The sequence below is a fragment of the Hyla sarda genome, chromosome 2 (genome assembly GCF_029499605.1).
Source record: "Hyla sarda isolate aHylSar1 chromosome 2, aHylSar1.hap1, whole genome shotgun sequence".
NCBI lineage: Eukaryota > Metazoa > Chordata > Amphibia > Anura > Hylidae > Hyla > Hyla sarda.
In genome coordinates this window covers 363,700,019-363,723,897 of record NC_079190.1, presented here as the reverse complement: position 1 = coordinate 363,723,897, position 23,879 = coordinate 363,700,019, and the positions used below count along the sequence as shown (strand labels likewise).

At 45.8% G+C, this 23,879-nt stretch overlaps 1 protein-coding gene across 1 annotated transcript in view; it reads left to right on the top strand.

Moving 5' to 3' along the window:
• The window catches only part of LOC130356605 (uncharacterized), a 1,200,575-nt gene that overhangs the window by 1,140,397 nt on the left and 36,299 nt on the right, over positions 1–23,879 (top strand). The gene's annotated exons all lie outside the window — the stretch shown is intronic.

Sequence of the window (23,879 nt, the reverse complement as noted above, 5' to 3'; positions counted from 1 at the left end):
AGGGGTCACTTGTCCCCGTTGTGGCGGGGTCAGGAGAGGAATCTGGGGAGGCACCAGTGGATGGGCATGGTATGTTGGATGGTGTGGAGGTGGGCTGGGAGCGGTTCCCAGCCAGAAGGTGGAATTCGGGTTGGTGGGCTTCACAAAATGGTGCTCCTGTGCAGGTGAGCTACGGCTAGGAGCAAGTGAAGATCCCATCACCTGTGGTCTGGTAACGGTGCCCCTCAGGTTCTTCTCCTGCGCTAATAGACATCCTAATGTTAGGACAGGTTATATTGTTATGTATGACGTTCATACATCGGTTTACAATGTTGTAATTGATTATTTATGTTATTTAATAAATGGGCTGCTGTGGCCTTTGTTTAACCAACACATGTCTTATGTCATTTATGGGAGGGAATAAGCTAAAATTAAGTTAAAGGTGTTAAATGATAGATGATCTGGTGGGGGTCTTAGCAGCTATAATATCCCCTAGTCAAGCCACTATATACACACACTGCCACTGTATATACACACACATCCATCATAAATATATATACACTGCCTCTATATACACATGCACTGCCCCTTTATACACACATGGCCATCATACACATACACAGCTTCTATATGCATATACACTGCCCCTATATATACACACACTGCCATCATACACACATATACAGCCACTATATACACATACACTGCCACTGTATATATACACACACACACAGCCATCATACACACATATACAGCCACTATATACAAACACTGCCACTGTATATACACACACATCCATCATAAATATATACACTGCCTCTATATACACACACCTTTATACACACATGGCCATCATACACACATACACAGCTTCTATATACACACACTGCCCCTTTATACACACATGGCCATCATAAATATATACACTGCCTCTATATACACACACTGCCCCTTTATACACACATGGCCATCATACACACATACACAGCTTCTATATGCATATACACTGCCACTATATAGACACACACTGCCATCATACACATACACAGCTTCTATATGCATATACATTGCCACTATATAGACACACACTGCCATCATACACATATATACAGCCACTATATACACATACACTGCCACTGTATATACACATACAGCCATAATAAATATATACACTGCCTCTATATACACACACTGCCCCTTTATACACACATGGACATCATACACATACACAGCTTCTATATACACACACTGCCCCTTTATACACACATGGCCATCATACACACATACACAGCTTCAATATACACACACTGCGCAGGGATGTGGAAATCCTATCGCCCAACGCCCGGGACATGTAGTTTCGGGCGCTGGGCAGGTGAAATTGTCATAGGTTTAGCCCTGTATTGGACAAGCAGGGACAGACCGACTTCCCCCTTATTTTTCTTTTATGCCGGTGTGAGGCGCAGGAGCCTATGCAAGTCTGAACCTCACACCGGCGCTCATGGTGTATGGAGGGGGCGGTGGCGGCCCTCAGCTGATTTCAGTAGCCGGGGGCCGCTGATCAGAGCCTCCCCAGCCGGTGTGAGGGGATCTCACCTCACAGCTCCTCCCCTCCGCTCTTCAAAGTTTGCCGAAGCTAGAGCCAGGAGGAGCGAGGGTAGAGCCCGAGGTCGCACGTCTGCAGGAGATGATTAAGCCACGCCCCCTCATCCCCCCTCCCGGAGTATGGAGAGCGCAGCTCTGCATAATACAAGACAGGGGGAGAATGAGGACGTACACAGCTCCTCCCCTGCTCTGTCTACACAGGACCTAATTTATAACGGGGAGGTTTCAAGTTTTCACAGGGGAAAATACTGAGCAGGGGGAGGGGAGAGGACATGTGTGAGGAGACATACTGCACTGCACGGGCTGGGGATTTCACCTCACACCGGCTCAGGTGGTTGTATATGTATGTAATGTATGATTGGGGGGGGGGTGTATCAGCGGCAGGTATATGTATGATGTGTGCATATGTATGGTGTATGTGTCATGTGTATATATGATGTGTGTATGTGTAATGTTTGAATGTAATGTATGATATAGGGGGTAGTGGCAGGTGTATGTATGATGTGTGCAAATATATGGTGTGAGTGTATGTGTATATATGATGTGTGTATGGTGTATGTGTGTATGTAATGTATGATGTGGGGTGGGCAGCAGCAGGTGTATGTATGATGTGTGCATATGTATGGTGTATATTTATGGTGTGAGTGTATGTGTATATATGATGTGTGTATGGTGTATGTGTGTATGTAATGTATGATGTGGGGTGGGCAGCAGCAGGTGTATGTATGATGTGTGCATATGTATGGTGTATATTTATGGTGTGAGTGTATGTGCATATATGATGTGTGTATGGTGTATGTGTGATGTGTGTATGTAATGTATGATATAGGGGGCAGTGGCAGGTGTATGTATGATGGGGGGATTCATCAATCTTTATAGAGTAATTTTAAGTGTATTTTCTTGCGCAAAATCTTGCGCAATGATATTTTCTGCGTTCTTTATGTGCGTCTTTTTTGGTGGAACTTTTCTACAGATGTCACCCTTCGGGTGTACCGTAGAGCCATTTTTCCCATAGACATCGATTTACTAACTGTGGTTTTTTTTTTGGACGCACAAAAAGAACGCAAGTGTCATTTTTTTGCGCAAATATACACCACCTCGGAGGACACGTACCAAAGTGTGTATTTTCACACAATAAGGAATGAAACTCCCATCATAGACAGACTCTGCCCATGATGGAAGTTATAGTCCAGGGGCTGAGGTGCAGATCGCACTGGGTCATTATCCAGAGACCCGCTGCGATCCGCATTTATTAACTGTAAAAGCCGGCGATACATGCAGCTTCACTGCGCTGACACTTCTATATACACTGTCATAATTCATAATCCCCGCCGCCTAGAGAGGAGAGCTCTGATTGGTCAATAGCTATTCTCCAATCAGAGCTCCCCTCTCCCGGCAGGGATTATGAATCTTTACAGTCTATATAGAAGCCGGTGGCAGCGTGATGTAGCTGCATGTACCACCAGCTTTTTAATTTAAATGCAGATCGCAGCAGATCATTTTGGAGATTTGCTGCGATCCGCATTACATCAGTGGCTCCCCAATTTAACCTGTTCCTGCAGAATGACATATATAAATGTCATGATGTGCAGGTAGTCTGCGCATCATGACATTTATATATGTCATGCAGTTAACCCGGCGATCACACAGGTTAACTGGCAGAAGTCCCGCTGTTACCAGCGGGGGACAACTTCTGCAAGCCCCCCCAGGACCAACTGTGGATGGTCTTGGTCAGCGATCATTGTGGTTGGTCCCTGTGGACCAATCACAGTGATCGCTGACTCTGGGGGGTTAAAGTTCAGATCCGCCGCTCTTCCAGCACCTAGAAGTCGGGTAGAGCGGGGGAGGAGGATCCCGGAAGCTGCGGGGGGCCGCGGCACATACCTGCTGTGGGACCGGCGGGGACGGCATGGACCGGGGACCGTCTAGAAGGCAGCTGCGGCAGGTAAGTGGAAGTAGCAGTGAAGATCGCCGTAAAGTGATATTCACTGCTGCTTCTAGTAGTTTCAAAACTACAACTCCCAGCATGCCCAGACAGCCTTTGACTGTCTGGGCATGCTGGGAGCAGGGGCGGATCCAGAGTAGAGTCTCGGGAGGGGCACTATTAGAGTATTTTGTGTTGGCGGACAGAAAATAAGATGTTGCTTACGGAACTTACAATATTATTTAATGTATCATACAGTCCTAACCTTGTTTAAGACTCTTAGGCCATGCTCACATGTCAGAATAATAATCAAATATACCAATTGCCACAGAATGGGAAAGTACTAAAGAGGTTTTTACCATTTAAAACTACAGCTCCCAGTCTGACCTAAGCAGTGGTAAGGGGATGCTGGGAGTTGTTGTTTCACCCATCATTACTGCAGAACTTCTTCAGTGACTCCAGCTCTGATGGGACACACACAGGAGGATACAGAATGATATCAGTGACTACAGGTGACATCTTCTCTATAGTCTTTCCTTATCTAATTCAGATGCTACATACCACCGGGACTTGTTCCAGCTAAATCTTCTCACTGCAGAACTTGACGCCCAGATGGCTCCTCACTATGTCAGCGGATTCTGATCCTTTATATGAAAACAATAATTATTATAAACCTGCCAGACACTGTATTCTTCGAATATAATACTGGCACATACCTTCTGAATATAATTCTGACATACTGTACCCCAGAATAAACAACACACTGTACCCTCTGAATATAAGACTGCCACACACCGTACCCTCTGAATATAATACTGTCATATACTGCACCCTCTGAATATAACACTAACACACACTGTGCCCTCTAAATTTAATACTAGCAAACACTGCACTCTCTGAATATAATACTACCACACACTGTGCCCTCTGAATATAATACTACCACACTGTGCCCTCTAAATTTAATATTACCAAACACTACACACTCTGAATATAATACTACCACACACTGTACCCTCTGAATATAATACTACCACACACTGTGCCCTCTGAATATAATACTACCACACTGTGCCCTCTACATTTAATACTACCAAACACTGCACTCTCTGAATATAATACTACCACACACTGAACTCTCTGAATATAATACTAGCACACACTGTACCCTCTGAATATAATACTACCACACACTGTGCCCTCTGAATATAATACTACCACACTGTGCCCTCTAAATTTAATACTACCAAACACTGCACTCTCTGAATATAATACTACAACACACTGCACTCTCTGAATATAATACTACCACACACTGTGCCCTCTGAATATAATACTACCACACTGTGCCCTCTAAATTTAATACTACCACACACTGCACTCTCTGAATATAACTTGCTGTGCAGTGCACCCTCTGAATAAAATACTCAAATGTTTTGTGGCCCATAAAAAAACGTACCACCCCAGAAATTTCTCAGAATCTACAATATACTTCTGAAATGCAGAACACTCTGTGCCTTCACATATAGTAATAATGCCCCATCTTGTGCCCCTACATATAATAATTATGACCCGTCCTGTTCCCCTCACATAATAATGCCCTGTGCCCCTAGCATATATTGCCCCCTGTGCTGTGCCCTTCACATATAATTCCCCCGTTCTTTGCCCCTCACATATAATGCCCCCATCATGCACCCCTCATGTATAATGCCCCGTGCTGTGCCCTTCAAATATAATGCCCCCGTTCTTTGCCCCTCACACATAATGCCCCCGTTCTTTGCCCCTCACACATAATGCCCCCATCATGCGCCCCTCACATATAATGCCCCCTGTCCTGTCCCCTCAGGGGGCATTATATGTGAGGGGCACAGCACAGGGGGCATTATATGTTTGGGGCACATGACAGGAGCATTATATGTGAGGGGCGCATGATGGCGCATTATATATGAGGGGCACAGGATGGGGGCATTATATATGAGGGGCGCATGATGGGGGCATTATATGTGATGGGCACAGAACAAGGGGCATTATATGTGTGGGGCACAGCACGGGCATTATATGTGAGGGGAACAGCACAGGGGACATTATGTGTGGGGCACAGCACAGGGGGCATTATATGTGTGGGGCACAGAACAGGGGGCATTATATCATATAATGCCCCCTGTGCTGTGCCCCATACATATGCCCCCTGTGCTGTGCCCCATACATATAATACCCCCGTGCTGTGACCTCCACACATATAATTCATATGTGTGGGCACAGCACATGGGGGCATTATATGTGAGGGGCACAGCACAGGGGGTATTATATGTGTGGGGCACAGCACAGGGGGCATTATATGTGAGGGGCACAGCACAGGGGGCCCCCCTGTCATGTGCTCTTCACATATAGTGCCCCCAGTGCTTTGCCCTGCAGCCCCTCACATTAAAAATTCCCCCCTAAGTTTTTAAATCCCCCTCCCCACTCCTCCTGTACAATATAGTGCCCTTAACAGTGGCACATATTCTATCCCCCAAATCCCCTGAGCATACTCTTAGTACTTACAGTATGCTGGCCGCGGGGATGGGATTTCCGGGCGCCGGCGCGATGATGTGACGTCATCGCGCCGGCCTGCAGTGGATCGCGTCCCCGCAGCTCACATGCTGTGTACTCACAGTGTGTGACAGTCAAGGTTAGTGAATGGTGGAGCTCCACCATTCTAGGGGGCAGCAATCTCGGGGGGCCACTGGCTGGGAGTTGTAGCTTTGCAACATCTGGAGGGCCGCAGTTTGGACACCACTGTGCAGTGGTCTCCAATCTGTGCTCTTCCAGATGTTGCAAAACTACAACTCTCAGCATGGCCAGACAGTCCAGGCATGCTGGGAGCTGTAGTTCTGTAACATCTGGCCCTTCAGATGTTGCCGGACTACAACTTCCAGCATGCCTGGGCAGTCTGGGCATGCTTGAAGTTGAAGTTTTGCAACAGCTGGAGGCACACAGGTTGGGAAACTACAACTCCCAGCATGCTCAGACAGCCGAAGGGAATGCTGGGAGTTGTAGTTTTGCAACAACTGGAGGAGAACAGTTGGGAGACCGCTAAGTAGTGGTGTCCAAACTGTAGCCCTCCAGATGTTGCAAAACTTCAACTCCAAGCATGCCCAGACTGTCCAGGCATGCTTTGAGTTGTAGTTAGGCAACGTTTGAAGGGCCAGATGTTACAAAACCACAACTCCCAGCATGTCTGGACTGCCTGGGCATGCCGGGAGTTGTAGTTTTGCAACAACTGGAGGCGCGCTGGTTGGGAAACATTGTCTGTTTTCTAACTCAGTGTTTCCCTACCTGTGTGCCTCCAGCTGTTGCAAAACTATAACTCCCAGCATGCACTGACAAACCGCACATGTTGGGAGTTGTAGTTTGGCAACAGCTGGAGGCGTACGGGTTGGGAAACACTGAGTTAAGTAACAAACTCTCAGTGTTTTGCAACCAGTGTGCCTCCAGCTGTTGCTTAACTACAGCCCCCTATGATGGGAGTTGTAGTTTAGCAACAATTGGAGGCTCCCTTTTTAATAACACGCTGCATTATGTGCGCTCTTCCCAGGGGAGAGCACAAAAAATGTACTAACCCATATTTCTTCAGATTCGGTGGACTTCGACGATGACTAGCGTTTTTTTATTTATTTATTTCAATAAAATGGTTAAAGAGGCCTGTGGAGGAGTGATTTTTTTTTATTAAAATTTTTTTTCAATGTGTCCGTGTTTTTTATAATTGAATTTTCAGGGTTAGTAGGGGAAGCTGTCTTATAGACAGAATCCATTACTAAGCCAGGGCTTAGCGTTAGCCCCAAAAACAGCTAGCGCTAACCCCCAATTATTACCCCGGTACCCACCACCACAGGGGTGCCAGGAAGAGCTGGTACCAACAGGCTCGGAGCGTCAAAAATGGCGCTCCTGGGCCTAGGCGGTAACAGTCTGGCGTTATTTAGGCTGGGGACCCTGGTAACGCCAGGCTGTTGCTGCTTGGTTGGTATCTGGCTGATACTGAAAATAGGGGGAACCCTATGTGTTTTTTTTATAAATAAAAAAAGTGTGTGGTTCCCTAATTTTTTCAGTATCAGCCAGATACCAACCAAGCAGCAACAGCCTGTGGCGGTAGGTACCGGGGTAATAATTGGGGGTTGGCATTAGCTGTTTTGGGGGCTAAAGCTAAGCCCCAGCTTAGTAATGGATTCTGTCTACAAGATGGCTTCCACTACTAAGCCTAACAATTCAATTATAAAAAACACAACACAATGAAAAAAACATTTTATTTAAAAAAACACTCCCCTACAGCCCTCGTTAACCCCTTTATTGACATAAAAAAAGAACGCTGTTCATCATTCCAATCCACAAAATCTGACATAGTCCTCTGCATTCACGTATCTAAATTTAAAAGATAAAAAAAAATATTTAGTAATTTTTTTTTGTTTCCACACACAAGCAAAAATGCAATAAAAAAACACAAGAAAAACTGACAAAGCGCAGGAAAAAGCTGGGACAGTTTTTCCGGCGTTTTTTATGATGCATAAAAAATCTCAATGGAGCTAGCTACAGCTCTCCCACCGCTAATAGCCTGGCATGCTACGATCGCTGTAGCCGGCTATTAAACCATTAGATCACCACTGTCAAAGTTGACAGCAGTGTCTAAAGGGATCTTATAACCACCCCTGGTGGTCTAGTGGAGTGGATCATACTATTTTGGTTGAAATTATTTTATCTACCAGGACAAGTGGATTTTCTTGAGGGACAAGTAGATTGTGTTCCGCTTTAATCCCTTGGACAAGTCCTTTTTTTTTTTTTTTTTTTTTTCCACCCCCCTGCTGCCACATTATACACACATGGCCATCATACACATACACAGCTTCTATATGCATATACACTGCCACTATATAGACACACACTGCCATCATACACACATATACAGCCACTATATACACATACACTGCCACTGTATATACACATACAGCCATCATAAATATATACACTGCCTCTATATACACATGAACTGCCCCTTTATACGCACATGGCCATCATACACATACACAGCTTCTATATACATATACACTGCCACTATATAGACACACACTGCCATCATACACACATATACAGCCACTATATACACATACACTGCCACTGTATATACACACACATCCGTCATAAATATATACACTGCCTCTATATACACACACTGCCCCTTTATATACACATGGCCCAGGGGCGGACACAGACAGCAGAGGGCCCCTGTGCAAAGAGTGTGCCTGGGCCCCCTCATGTACCTAGACCCCACCGGAGGGCCTCCACTTACCCCGCGCGTGTAGTGTCGCCACTTGCCAATTCCACCACAGGAATGGAACGGCTCCTGAGGTGGGCTCCGGGTGGCCTCTGTCCCTCTCAGTGTGTGGCCCAGTGAGTACTCCCATGGGTCAGCCTGACCCGTATCTAGCTGGGAGGCAGAGGGCAGTGCTCCCCTTTACATTCACACCCCTGGACTTAGCACGACACCCCTTGGCAACCCCATGTTCCTTGCCTTCTTATCCTTAGTGATAGAAGTGACTTACAGGCAGGGCCAGATTGGGACCAAAAATAGGCCCAGGCATTTTAAAATAAACAGCCCATTTTTATGGTGGGGGTCTGACTCATGGGACCCCACCAATCACCTTGGTTCAAGTGGCTCCCCAGATGTTGGAAAGCTGCAACTCCCATCATGTCTGAAGTGACTACAGCTCTGATGGGACAGTTAGGAAAATACACAATGATATCACTGACCTGAGTGACGTCTTCTCTGTTGTCTTTACTTTTCTTCTTCATCTGGTCCAGACACCAGGATTTCTTCCATCTTCTCTGCAGAGTCTGACACCTGGACATCATTGGTTCCTTAATTTGTCAGTAGATCCTCATCCTCTGTATGATGACAATAATCATTATAACCTTGCCAAATACTGTACCCCCTGAATATAATACTGCCAACCACTGTACCCCCTGAATACTGCCAACCTCTGTACCCCTGAATATAATACTGCCAACCACTGTACCCCCGAATACAGTACTGCCAAATACTGTACCCCTGAATATAATACTGCCAACCACTGTACTCTATTAATATAATACTGCCAACCACTGTACCCCTGAATATAATACTGCCAACCACTGTACCGCTGAATATAATACTGCCAACCACTGTACCCCTGAATATAATACTGCCGACCACTGTACCCCAGAATATAATACTGCCAAATACTGTACCCCTGAATATAATACTGCCAACCACTGTACTCTATTAATATAATACTGCCAACCACTATACACCACTGAATCACCCCATACACCCCACGCACTCCATCCTCAGTCTCCTCATCACCCCATACACCCCACGCATCCCATCCTCAGTCTCATCCCCCCATACACCCCACACAACCCATCCTCAGTCTAATCATCACCCCCATACACCCCACGCACCCCATCCTCAGTCTCATCACCCCATACACCCCACACAACCCACCCTCGGTCTTCTCATCACCCCATACACCCCATACACTCCATCCTCGGTCTCCTCATCACCCCATGCACTCTATCCTCAGTCTCCTCATCACCCCCATATACCCCATACTCAGTCTCCTCATCACCCCATACACCCCACGCACCCCATCCTCAGTCTCATCACCCCATACACCCCACACACCCCATCTTCAGTCTCCTCATCACCCCATACACCCCACACACCCCATCTTCAGTCTCCTCATCACCCCATACACCCCACGCACCCCATCCTCAGTCTCATCATCACCCCATACACCCCATGCACTCCATCCTCAGTCTCCTCATCACCCCATGCACTCCATCCTCAGTCTTCTCATCACCCCATGCACTCCATCTTCAGTCTCCTCATCACCCCATGCACTCCATCCTCAGTCTCCTCATCACCCCATGCATTCCACCCTCAGTCTCCTCATCACCCCATACACCCCATGCACTCCATCCTCATCACCCCATACAATCCATGCACTCCATCCTCAGTCTCCTCATCACCCCATGCACCCCATCCTCAGTCTCCTCATCACCCCATACACCCCATGCACTCCATCCTCAGTCTCCTCATCACCCCATGCACTCCATCCTCAGTCTCCTCATCACCCCATACAACCCACGCACCCCATCCTCAGTCTCCTCATCACCCCATACACCCCACGCACTCCATCCTCAGTCTCCTCATCACCACATGCACCCCATCCTCAGTCTCCTCATCACCCCATACACCCCACGCACTCCATCCTCAGTCTCCTCATCACCCCATACACCCCACGCACTCCATCCTCAGTCTCCTCATCACCCCACGCACTCCATCCTCAGTCTCCTCATCACCCCATGCACTCCATCCTCAGTCTCCTCATCACCCCATGCACTCCATCCTCAGTCTCCTCATCACCCCATACACCCCACGCACTCCATCCTCAGTCTCCTCATCACCCCACGCACTCCATCCTCAGTCTCCTCATCACCCCATGCACCCCATCCTCAGTCTCCTCATCACCCCATGCACCCCATCCTCAGTCTCCTCATCACCCCATACACCCCACGCACTCGATCCTCAGTCTCCTAATCACCACATACACCCCATGCACTCCATCCTCAGTCTCCTCATCACCCCATGCACTCCATGCTCAGTCTCCTAATCACCACATACACCCCATGCACCCCATCCTCAGTCTCCTCATCACCCCATGCACTCCATCCTCAGTCTCCTCATCACCCCATACACCCCATGCACTCCATCCTCAGTCTCCTCATCACCCCATGCACTCCATCCTCAGTCTCCTCATCACCCCATACACCCCATGCACTCCATCCTCTTCACCCCATACACCCCATGCACTCCATCCTCAGTCTCCTCATCACCTCATATACCTTAAGCACCTCATCAATATTACACAGCTGACACCCCCCAGTCCTTCTCATCAACATTAAACCCCCTAATCACTACACCCCTGACCCCCCCTCTGGTCCTCCTTATCAACACTACGCTCTCCCAGACCCCCAATACTCCTTATCATTACACCACCAACCTCTTCAACACCCCTCCTGTCCTCTTCATCATCATTACAATCCCCTCCCCCCACGCCCTGCACCCGACCGTCGCTCTCCTCACCTTATCTGCTCAGCGATGCGGCCGTGTGAGGCGGGAGGGTTGGCTGCTCCTGTCGCTTCTGCCGGGGTCAGAGGCCATGACACGTGACATCAGGGGCTTGGAACAGACGTGCGTGCCTGCGCGGGGCACGTCTGTTCCCATCTCTTCCGGCCGAGGTAAATTACTGCTGTCAGCGGCAGGTCCGGGACCTGTTGCTGCAGCATAGAGTATGAAGTACTGGCAGGGGGCCCTGCAGGGGCCCAGTCTGTGAGGCCCAGGCTGTGACCTGGGCTACTAGGTGGGCCCCCTAACACGCTGGGCCCCTGTGCAGCAGAACCGGCTGAACAAGTGATATGTCCGCCCCTGACATGGCCATCATACACACATACACAGCTGCTATATGCATATACAATGCCACTATATAGACACACACTGCCATCATACACACATATACAGCCACTATATACACATACACTGCCACTGTATATACACATACAGCCATCATAAATATATACACTGCCTCTATATACACATGCACTGCCCCTTTATACACACATGGCCATCATACACATACACAGCTTCTATATACATATACACTGCCACTATATAGACACACACTGCCATCATGCACACATATACAGCCACTATATACACATACACTGCCACTGTATATACACACACATCCATCATAAATATATACATTGCCTCTATATACACACACTGCTCCTTTATATACACATGGCCATCATACACACATACACAGCTGCTATATGCATATACACTGCCACTATATAGACACACACTGCCATCATACACACATATACAACCACTATATACACTGCCACTGTATATACACACACATCCATCATAAAATATACACTGCCTCTATATACACACACTGCCGCTTTATACACACATGGCCATCATACACAGCTTCTATATGCATATACACTGCCACTATGTAGACACACACTGCCATCATACACACATATACAGCCATTATATACACATACACTGCCACTGTATATACACACACCCATTATAAAAATATATACACTGGGGGACATGTATCATTATTTGTGTATGGTAGAAGCAGTTTACCCCTTTTCCCGAATTCTAAATTATGTGCAGAAGCGCTAAATTTATCAATCAAGTGCAATGAGCTTCATAAATTGCGGGTAAATATAGTCATCTCCTCAATCCACTCTGGAAAATAGAATCAATGATTTAGAGCATCTTGCTACGTTAAGTCAAAGATGGTTTATATGTGCGCAAAAAAAGAACAGCTTTTGCGGCAAAATTTTTGGTGTAAAGGAAAAGTACGCAGTTAATAAATCCATGTGTACTCACTCCAAGGTACCCTGATTCAGCCACATCTGGAGGACATGCTCTACCACAACGTGCGCAAAAAAAGGGCTTGGGCAAAATTTTGCGCAAAAAAATACACACAAAACAGGGGTAAAATCTTTGATACATGTCCCCCACTGCCTCTATATACACACACTGCCCCTTTATACACACATGGCCATCATAAATATATACACTGCCTCTATATACACACATTGCTCCTTTATACACACATGGCCATCATACACATACACAGCTTCTATATACATATACACTGTCACTATATAGACACACACTGCCATCATACACACATATACAGCCACTATATACACATACACTGCCACTGTATATACACACACCCATCATAAATATATACACTGCCACTATATAGACACACACTGCCATCATAAATATATACACTGCCTCTATATACACACACTGCCCCTTTATACATACATGTCAATCTAACACATACACAGCTTCTATATGCATATACACTGCCACTATATATATATATATATATATATATATATATATATATATACACACACACTGCCATCATACACACATATACAGCCACTATATAAACATACACTGCCACTGTATATACACACACACCCATCACAAATATATACACTGCCTCTGTATACACACACTGCCCCTTTATACACACATGGTCATCATACACATACACAGCATCTATATACACACACTGGGGGACATGTATCATTTCCAGTGTATAATAGAAGTTTTTTATCCCTCTGCCTGTTGTGTAAATTTGGCGCAGCTGCGTTAAATTTATCATTCTTGTGCAGCTACTTTCTTGAATTGCGTTTAAATTTAGAATTCTCCTCAGAGCATAAATTTACACCGCAGCTCTATTTAGTAGGAGCTTTGTCTGCAGCGTATCTGCACCTAAACAGTAAGTGTGTCCTCGTTATTAGTTTTAGAATTTTTTTTCTTCATTATGTAGAGTTTTAATCTCACAATAATACCACTTTTTGCACCCAATTATAACACATCAATTATACCAATGTCCTTATTCTTCATTTAACATCTGTGACACCCCTGTGCAAATCACCTCAAATGTACATGGTGCACTCTACCTTATGGGCCTTGTTGTGCGCCCACAGAGCACTTTGCGCCCACATATGTGGTATCTCCGTACTCTGGCTAAATTGTGTCCCAAAAAATGGGGATCTTTTTTCCCATTTACCTCTTGTGAAAATGTAAAGTATGCGGCAACACCTGCATGTCAGTGTAAATAATTTTATTTTTATACACTAACATACTGGTGTAGACTCCAACTGTTCCTTTTCATAATAGGTAAAAGGAGAAAAAGCCCCCCAAAATCTGTAAGGCAATTTCTCCCGAGTACGGCGATACCCCATATGTGTCCCTAAAATGTTGCCTTGAAATACGACAGGGCTCCAAAGTGAGAGCGCCATGTGCATTTGAGGCCTAAATTAGGGTTTTGCATAGGGGTGGACATAGGGGTATTCTATGCCAGTGTTTCCCAAACAGGGTGCCTCCAGCTGTTGCTAAACTCCCAACATGCCTGGACAGTCAATGGCTGTCCAGCAATACTGGGAGTTGTTGTTTTGCAACAGCTGGAGGCTCCATTTTGGAAACAGTGCCGTACCAGACGTTGTTCATATTTATTGGGGAGGGGGGCTGTGTAGCAGTATGTGTATATATAGTGTTTTTTACTTATTTTATTTAAGTGTAGTGTAGTGTTTTTAGGGTACAGTCACACGGGCGGGGGTTCACAGCGAGTTTGCTGCATCTCAATCTTGCAGCACTCCCTGTAAACCTCCGCCCATGTGAGTGTACCCTGTCCATTCACATTGGGGGGACGGGGGGGGGGGGGGAAACATCCAGCTGTTGCAAAACTACAACTCCGAGCATGCCCTTTGGCTGTCCGTGCATGCTGGGAGTTGTAGTTTTGCAACAGCTGGAGGCACACTGGTTGCGAAACACGGAAACAGACTCAGCGTTTTGCAACCAGTGTGCCTTCAGCTGTTGCAAAAACTTCAAATCTCAGCATGCAGTGACAGCAGAAGGACATGCTGGAACATGTAGTTATGCAACAGCTGGAGGCATACTGCTACAACTCCCAGCATGCCCTTTGGCAGTTCGTGCATGCTGAGGGTTGTAGTTATGCAACAGCTGAAGGCACACTGGTTGCAAAACACTTGAAAGTTTTTTACTTAACTTAGTGTTTCCAAACCAGTGTGCCTCCAGCTGTTGCACAACTTCAATTCCCAGCATGCATGGTCTGTCAGTGCATGCTGGGCGTTATAGTTTGGAGGCACAGCTGGAGGCACACGGGTTGGGAAAAAGAGTTAGGAAACGAACAATGTTTCCCAACTAGTGTGCCTCCAGCTGTTGAAAAACTATAATTCCCAGCATGGCCAGACATGCTGGAAGTTGTATTTCGGCAATATCTGAAGGGTCAGATGTTGACAAACTACAACTCCCAGCATGCTTGGGCAGTCTGGGCATGCTAGGAGTTGTAGTTTTGCAACAGCTGGAGGTCCACAGTTTGTAGACCACTGTATAATGGTCTCCAATCTGTGGTCTTCCAGATGTTACAGAATTACAACTCCCAGCATGCCTCGACAGAGTGGGCATGCTGAGATTTGTAATTTTGGAACATCTGGAAGAGCACAGATTGGAGACCATTATACAGTGGTCTACAAACTGTGGCCCTCCAGATGTTGCAAAACTACAACTCCCAGCATGCCCAGAAAGCCAAAGGCTGTCTGGGCATGCTGGGAGTTGCAGTTTTGAAACTCCCAGAGGCAGCAGTGAGATCGCTTTACGGCGATATCACTGCTGCCAATGAAGATGCCGCCCTGCTGCTGCAAACTCACCGCCGGGACGCACCACCGCCGGGACCGCCTGGAGGACACCGCTCGCGCCGGGACCGCTCATGACACCGCATGGCCGGGTAAGTGACGCTGGGGGACGGGTAAGGGACACTTAGCAGAGCGCTGCTAAGTATTCTCATAGCGAAACGCTGCTATCAGCTAGTCAGATTTGATTAGCTGATAGCAGCGATCGCTGGGGGGGGGAGGATGAAACCCCCCCCCGTGGTCACATGGTAAGATGGCTGGCTATCAGTGATAGCCACTAGTGTTGAGCGGCATAGGCCATATTCGAATTCGCGAATATTCGCGAATATATGGACGAATATTCGTCATATATTCGCGAATATTCGCATATTCGTTATATTCCCGTTTTATTTTCGCATATGCGAACATTCGCGTATGCGAAAACTATCATATGTGAATATTAGCATATACAAAATTAACATATGCGTAAAATTCGCATATGCGTAAATTAGCATATGCTAATTTTCGTATATGCGAATTTTCGTACGCCAGTCTCACACAGTAGTATTACAGCCTTCTTTACACCACACAAGCTGGAAGCAGAGAGGGGTGATCACTGTGATGTGTACTGTGAAAAAAAAACAAAAAAAAAAAACGAATATTCGTAATTACGAATATATAGCGCTATATTCGCGAAATTCGCGAATTCGCGAATATGCGATATTCGCGAATAATATTCGAATTGCGAATATTCGTGAGCAACACTAATAGCCACCATCTTACCGGGCGCTGGGGAAAAGTATAACGGAAAGCAGTAAATTGTAAAAATAAAAAGGAGAATGATCTACAGTGTTAAGTGGATTACAAAGCTATTTTAATGTGACGGAGCTTGTGCAATGATAAGTAAGCTATCAAACATTTCCTATGTAAATGTATTAAATTGTTGGATCATAAAATACCAATATACAAGTGATCTAATGAATAACTGAACTGTAAACCAATATTCTATATGCAAATTATTTTAAAAGTGCTTTGGAATAACCAAGGAGTAAAAAGCAATAGAAAGCAAACCAAATGAGGAATTGAGATCGGAAAGTAAAAACATTCTGGTGGTTCCTTAGTAGAACTTTCCTTCAGAAATAGAAAGGATTGCTACGTGCAGTTAAAGATGGCTTATATTTATGGGGGAAAAGACGCACTTGCGTCAAAATTTTTGGTGCAAAGGAAAAGTACGCAGGTAATAAATCCATGTGTACTATAGATGTCACTCCAAGGTACCCTGATTAAGCCACATCTGGACGACATGCTCTACCAAAACGTGCGCAAAAAAATGCGCAAAAAAAGGGCTTGCGCAAAATTTTGCGCAAAAAAATACACACAAAACAGGGGTAAAATCTTTGATACATGTCCCCCACTGTCCCTTTATACACACATGGCCATCATACACACATACACAGCTTCTATATACACATACACTGCCATCATACAAATATATACAGCCACTATATACACATACACTGCCACTGTATATACACACACATCCATCATAAATATATACACTGCCTCTATATACACATACACTGCCCCTTTATACACACATGGCCATCATACACATACACCGCTTCTATATGCATATACACTGCCACTATAGAGACACACACTGCCATCATACACACATATACAGCCACTATATACACATACACTGCCACTGTATATACACATACAGCCATCATAAATATATACACTGCCTCTATATACTTACACTGCCTCTATATAAACACAAGGCCATCATACACAGCTTCTATATGCATATACACTGCCACTATATATACACACACTGCCATCATACACATATATACAGCCACTATATACACATACACTGCCACTGTATATACACACATCCATCATAAATATATACACTGCCTCTATATACACACACACTGCCCCTTTATACACACATGGCCATCATACACATACACCGCTTCTATATGCATATACACTGCCACTATATAGACACACACTGCCATCATACACACATATACAGCCATTATACACACATACACTGCCACTGTATATACACACACATCCATCATAAATATATACACTGCCTCTATATACTTACACTGCCTCTATATAAACACAAGGCCATCATACACAGCTTCTACATGCATATACACTGCCACTATATATACACACACTTCCATCATACACACATATACAGCCACTATATACACATACACTGCCACTGTATATACACACACAGCCATCATAAATATATACACTGCCTCTATATACACACACTGCCCCTTTATACACACATGGCCATCATACACACATACACAGCTTCTATATGCATATACATTGCCACTATAGAGACACACACACTGCCATCATACACACATATACAGCCACTATATACACATACACTGACACTGTATATACACATACAGCCATCATAAATATATACACTGCTTCTATATACACACACTGCCCCTTTATACACACATGTCCATCATACACAGCTTCTATATGCATATACACTGCCACTATATAGACACAGGCTGCCATCATACACACATACACAGCCACTATATACACATACACTGCCACCGTATATACACACACATCCATCATGAATATATATACTGCCTCTATATACACACATCCATCATAAATATATACACTGCCTCTATATACACATACACTGCCCTTTTATACACACATGGCCATCATACACATACACAGCTGCTATATGCATATACTCTGCCACTATATAGACACACACTGCCATCATACACACATATACAGCCACTATATACACATACACTGCCACTTTATATACACACAAATCCATCATAAATATATACACTGCCTCTATATACCCATACACTGCCACTATATATACACACACCCATCATACACAGCTTCTATATGCATATACACTGCCACTATATATACACACACTGCCATCATACACATATATACAGCCACTATATACACTGCCACTGTATATACACACACATCCATCATAAATATATACACTGTCTCTATATACACATACACTGCCCTTTTATACACACATGGCCATCATACACACATACAAAGCTTCTATATGCATATACACTGCCACTATATAGACACACACTGCCATCATACACACATATACAACCACTATATACACATACACTGCCACTGTATATACACATACAGCCATCATAAATATATACACTGCCTCTATATACACACACTGCCCCTTTATACACACATGACCATCATACACAGCTTCTATATGCATATACACTGCCACTATATAGACACACACTGCCATCATACACATACACAGCTTCTATATGAATATACATTTCCACTATATAGACACACACTGCCATCAAACACACATATACAGCCACAATATACACTTACACTGTCACGGTGTATATACACACACAGCCATCATAAATATATACACTGCCTCTATATACACATACACTGCCCCTTTATACACACATGGCCATCATACACACATACACAGCTTCTATATGTATATACACTGCCACTATATTGACACACACTGCCATCATACACACATTTACAGCCACTATATACACATACACTGCCACAGTATATACACACATAGCCATCATAAATATATACACTGCCTCTACATACACATACACTGCCCCTTTATACACACATGGCCATCATACACATACATAGCTTCTATATGCATATACACTGCCACTATAGAGACACACACTGCCATGATACACACATATACAGCCACAATATACACATACACTGTCACTGTATATACACACACAGCCATCATAAATATAAACACTGCCTCTTTAAATACACATGGCTATCATACACATACACAGCTGCTATATGCATATACACTGCCACTATATAGACACCCACTGCCATCATACACACATATACAGCCACTATGTACACATACACTGCCACTGTATATACACACACAGCCATCACAAATATATACAGTGCCTCTATATACGCATACACTGCCCCTTTATAAACACATGGCCATCATACACATACACAGCTTCTACATGCATATACACTGCCACTATATATACACACACTGCCATCATACACACATATACAGCCTCTATATACACATACACTGCCACTGTATATACACACACACAGCCATCATAAATATATACACTGCCTCTATATACACACACTGCCCCTTTATACACACATGGCCATCATACACATACACAGCTTCTATATGCATATACACTGCCTCTATATAGACACACACTGCCATTATACACACATATACAGCTTCTATATGAATATACATTTCCACTGTATAGACACACACTGCCATCATAAATATATACACTGCCTCTATATACACATACACTGCCCCTTTATACACACATGGCCATCATACACATACATAGCTGCTATATGCATATACACTGCCACTATATATACACACACTGCCATCATACACATATATACAGCCACTATATACACTGCCACTGTATATACACACACATCCATCATTAATATATACACTGCCTCTATATACACACAATGCCCCTTTATACACACATGGCCATCATACACATGCACCGCTTCTATAAGCATATACACTGCCACTCAGGGGCGTACCTAGAGCATTTGGCACTCGGGGCGGACCCTTTGTTTGGAATCCCCCCCACACACACGCATCCCCCCTTAATTACACCCCCTCCCTCCCCTCCCCCAAGGAGCGGACTGACAACACTCGGGGCCCCCGGACCAAGAAAAAAGCAAGGGCCCCTGCAGCTCGTCAAACTTCTGCCACACTCCTATTTCACCCAAATCCCACACACAATAAACTAAAATTTATATATGTAAGAAACACTTTAACGTAGGTAAATTTCTATAACCAATAATACTGGTATACAAGGAGTAAATCTATATCACCACACAATAACTGGATAATACCACCATACCGTACTGAATAAAACCACTATACACAGACCAGTATACTATACAGGATCTGTATACAATATAAGTGATTATATACAGGACCATATGGCGGTAGATATCAGCTGTACACAGGATCTGTACATCATATAAGCGATTACAGTTACATTTTGGGACTCACAATTACGTCTTTTCTGATCAGCGGCGTCCTCTTTCCTTTTCTTCTCCGTCCGGATAAGACCGCCATGTGGATCTCTTAACATCTGCAGGAAAAACATGTCAGACTCTGCATATTTTCAGTGCCCTCCCCTCCTCTACACAATCTTTCCATCTATAGGCCCACAAACTGTAATAATGCCCTCCTTGGTGTCCTGCACAGTAAAAGGGCAGGTAGGTAGGTAGCCAGGTAACCCCCTCTTTCCCATAGGTATATGCAGAGCTACACCCCCCCTCTTTCCCATAGGTATATCTAGGGCTGGGCGGTATACTGGTTCATACCGAATACCAAATTTTTTGGGCTGCACAATATGGATTTCCCCCCATACCGCAATACCGGTTGGGCCCCTCCCCCTCGGGAATGTATTATCAGCCTAGCACAGTGCTGTCCCCACATCGGGGAACTAATCCTATGTTACCCGCCAGCACTGTTCTGCTCCCCCCAATTAATGATCAGCCCAGCGGGGTACTACTCACATATGTCAAGCACTGCCCTCCTCCTCTTTGTTGGGGGCCGCTGGGCGCTGGAACTCTATACTGTACGCCAGTGGTCTCCAACCTGCAGACCTCCAGATGTTGCAAAACTACAACTCCCAGCATGCCCGGACAGCTGGCGATGGAACTCTCTGTACGCCAGTGGTCTCCCACCCTGCGGACCTCCAGTTGTTGCAAAACTACAACTCCCAGCATGCCTGGACAGCCAACGGCTGTCCGGGCATACTGGGAGTTGTAGTTTTGCAACAGCTGGAGGTCCGCAGGTTTGAGACCACTGCTGTACGCTGTATACCTATGCCCGGGCTGCAAAAGATACAGAAAATAAACTTTTAACTCACCCATGTCGCTGGGGATGGGAACGCCGGACAGCCGTCAGCCTATCACCGGCCAGAGCGATGCCCCGCCCCTGCCAGAGATAGGCTGAGCCCACTTTCATGTATGAAGCAGTATACAGCGTACAGCAGTGGTCTCAAACCTTCGGACCTCCAGCTGTTGCAAAACTACAACTCCCAGCATGCCCGGACAGCCAGGTTTGAGACCACTGCTGTACGCTGTATACCTATGCCCGGGCTGCAAAAGATACAGAAAATAAACTTTTAACTCACCCACGTCGCTGGGGAACGCCGGACAGCCGTCAGCCTATCACCGGCCAGAGCAAGGCTGAGCCGACTGTCATGTATGAAGCCGTATACAGCGTACAGCAGTGGTCTCAAACCTGCGGACCTCCAGCTGTTGCAAAACTACAACTCCCAGCATGCCCAGACAGCCGTTGGCTGTCCGGGCATGCTGGGAGTTGTAGTTTTGCAACAACTGGAGGTCTGCAGGATGGAGACCACTGGCGTACCACTGGCGTACAAAGAGGAGGAGGGCAGCAGTGCTTGACATATGTGAGTAGTACCCCGCTGGGCTGATCATTAATTGGGGGGAGCAGAACAGTGCTGGCGGGTCACATGATTTTGGGGGGGGGGAATACCGGTATATACCGTGGAACCACCGTAAGTTAAAAAAAATACTGTGATACACATATGGTCATACCGCCCAGTCCTAGGTATATGCAGAGCACCCCCTCTCCCCCCCTTCCCTAGAGGTATACGCAGAGCACCCCCCTCCCCCCTTCCCTATAGGTAAATGCAGAGCACCCCCCCTCCCTCTCCCCCCTTCCCTATAGGTAAATGCAGAGCACCCCCTCCCTCTCCCCCCCTTCCCTGTAGGTAAATGCAGAGCACCCCCCATCTACCACCTTCCCTATAGGTAAATGCAGAGCACCCCCCCTCTCTCCCCCTTCCCTATAGGTAAATGCTGAGCACCCCCCCCCTCCCCTTTAGTTAAATGCAGAGCACCCCTCCTCCCTCTCCCCCCCTTCCCTATAGTAAATGCAGAGCACCCCCCTCCCTCTCCCCCCCTTCCCTATAGGTAAATGCAGAGCACCCCCTCCCTCTCCCCCCTTCCCTATAGGTAAATGCAGAGCACCCCCTCCCCCCCATCTCCCCCCCCCTTTCTTATAGGTAAATGCAGAGTGTCCCGGACCTCAGCAGCGGCGGCGGGGGGTGCAGTCCGCCCCTGGCACCCCCCTTAAGAGTGGCACCAGGGGCGGGCTGCACCCCCCGCCCCTTCTTGGTACGCCACTGCTGCCACTATATATACACACACTGCCATCATACACACATATACAGCCACTATATACACATACACTGCCACTGTATATACACACACAGCCATCATAAATATATACACTGCCTCTGTATACACACACTGCCCCTTTATACACACACAGCTTCTATATGCATATACACTGCCACTATATAGACACACACTGCCATCATACACACATATACAGCCACTATATACACATACACTGCCACTGTATATACACACACAGCCATCAAAAATATATATGTAATAACGGAAGTCCCAGCACTCACCGATGCAAGCAAATAGTATTTATTGTATATCCTAGTAACAGGACGCGTTTCGGCACTTAGCCTTCCTCTGCTGTCAACTGGTTCGCTCGCAGGCGCCAGTTATATGCACGAGGAGGCGCCCTAAAATGACGTCACTTCCACTGGCCGGCACGCCGGGAGTGACGTCACGTAGTCATAGTGATATGTCAACAAGGCATCAAAATGTAAACACAAAGCGTTATGTGTACAATATCTTGCAACAGTGTAATTCATGCGTAGTAACAAAAAGAACAAGAAGAAGCAGTGCGCCTCTTCCCCTCGAGAGCCACAACGGGGAAAGAAGCATCAGGTAGTGTAACTGTTCTCTGCTGGACGGATGCGGTGCGCGCTCCCCCTGCAGAGGGGAGTTAGCGCAACTGACTGTCCGAGGACGTAATAACAAGCGCCTGTGGCGGTAGGGTACTGTGATCCCAAAAAGCCGCTCACGTCTG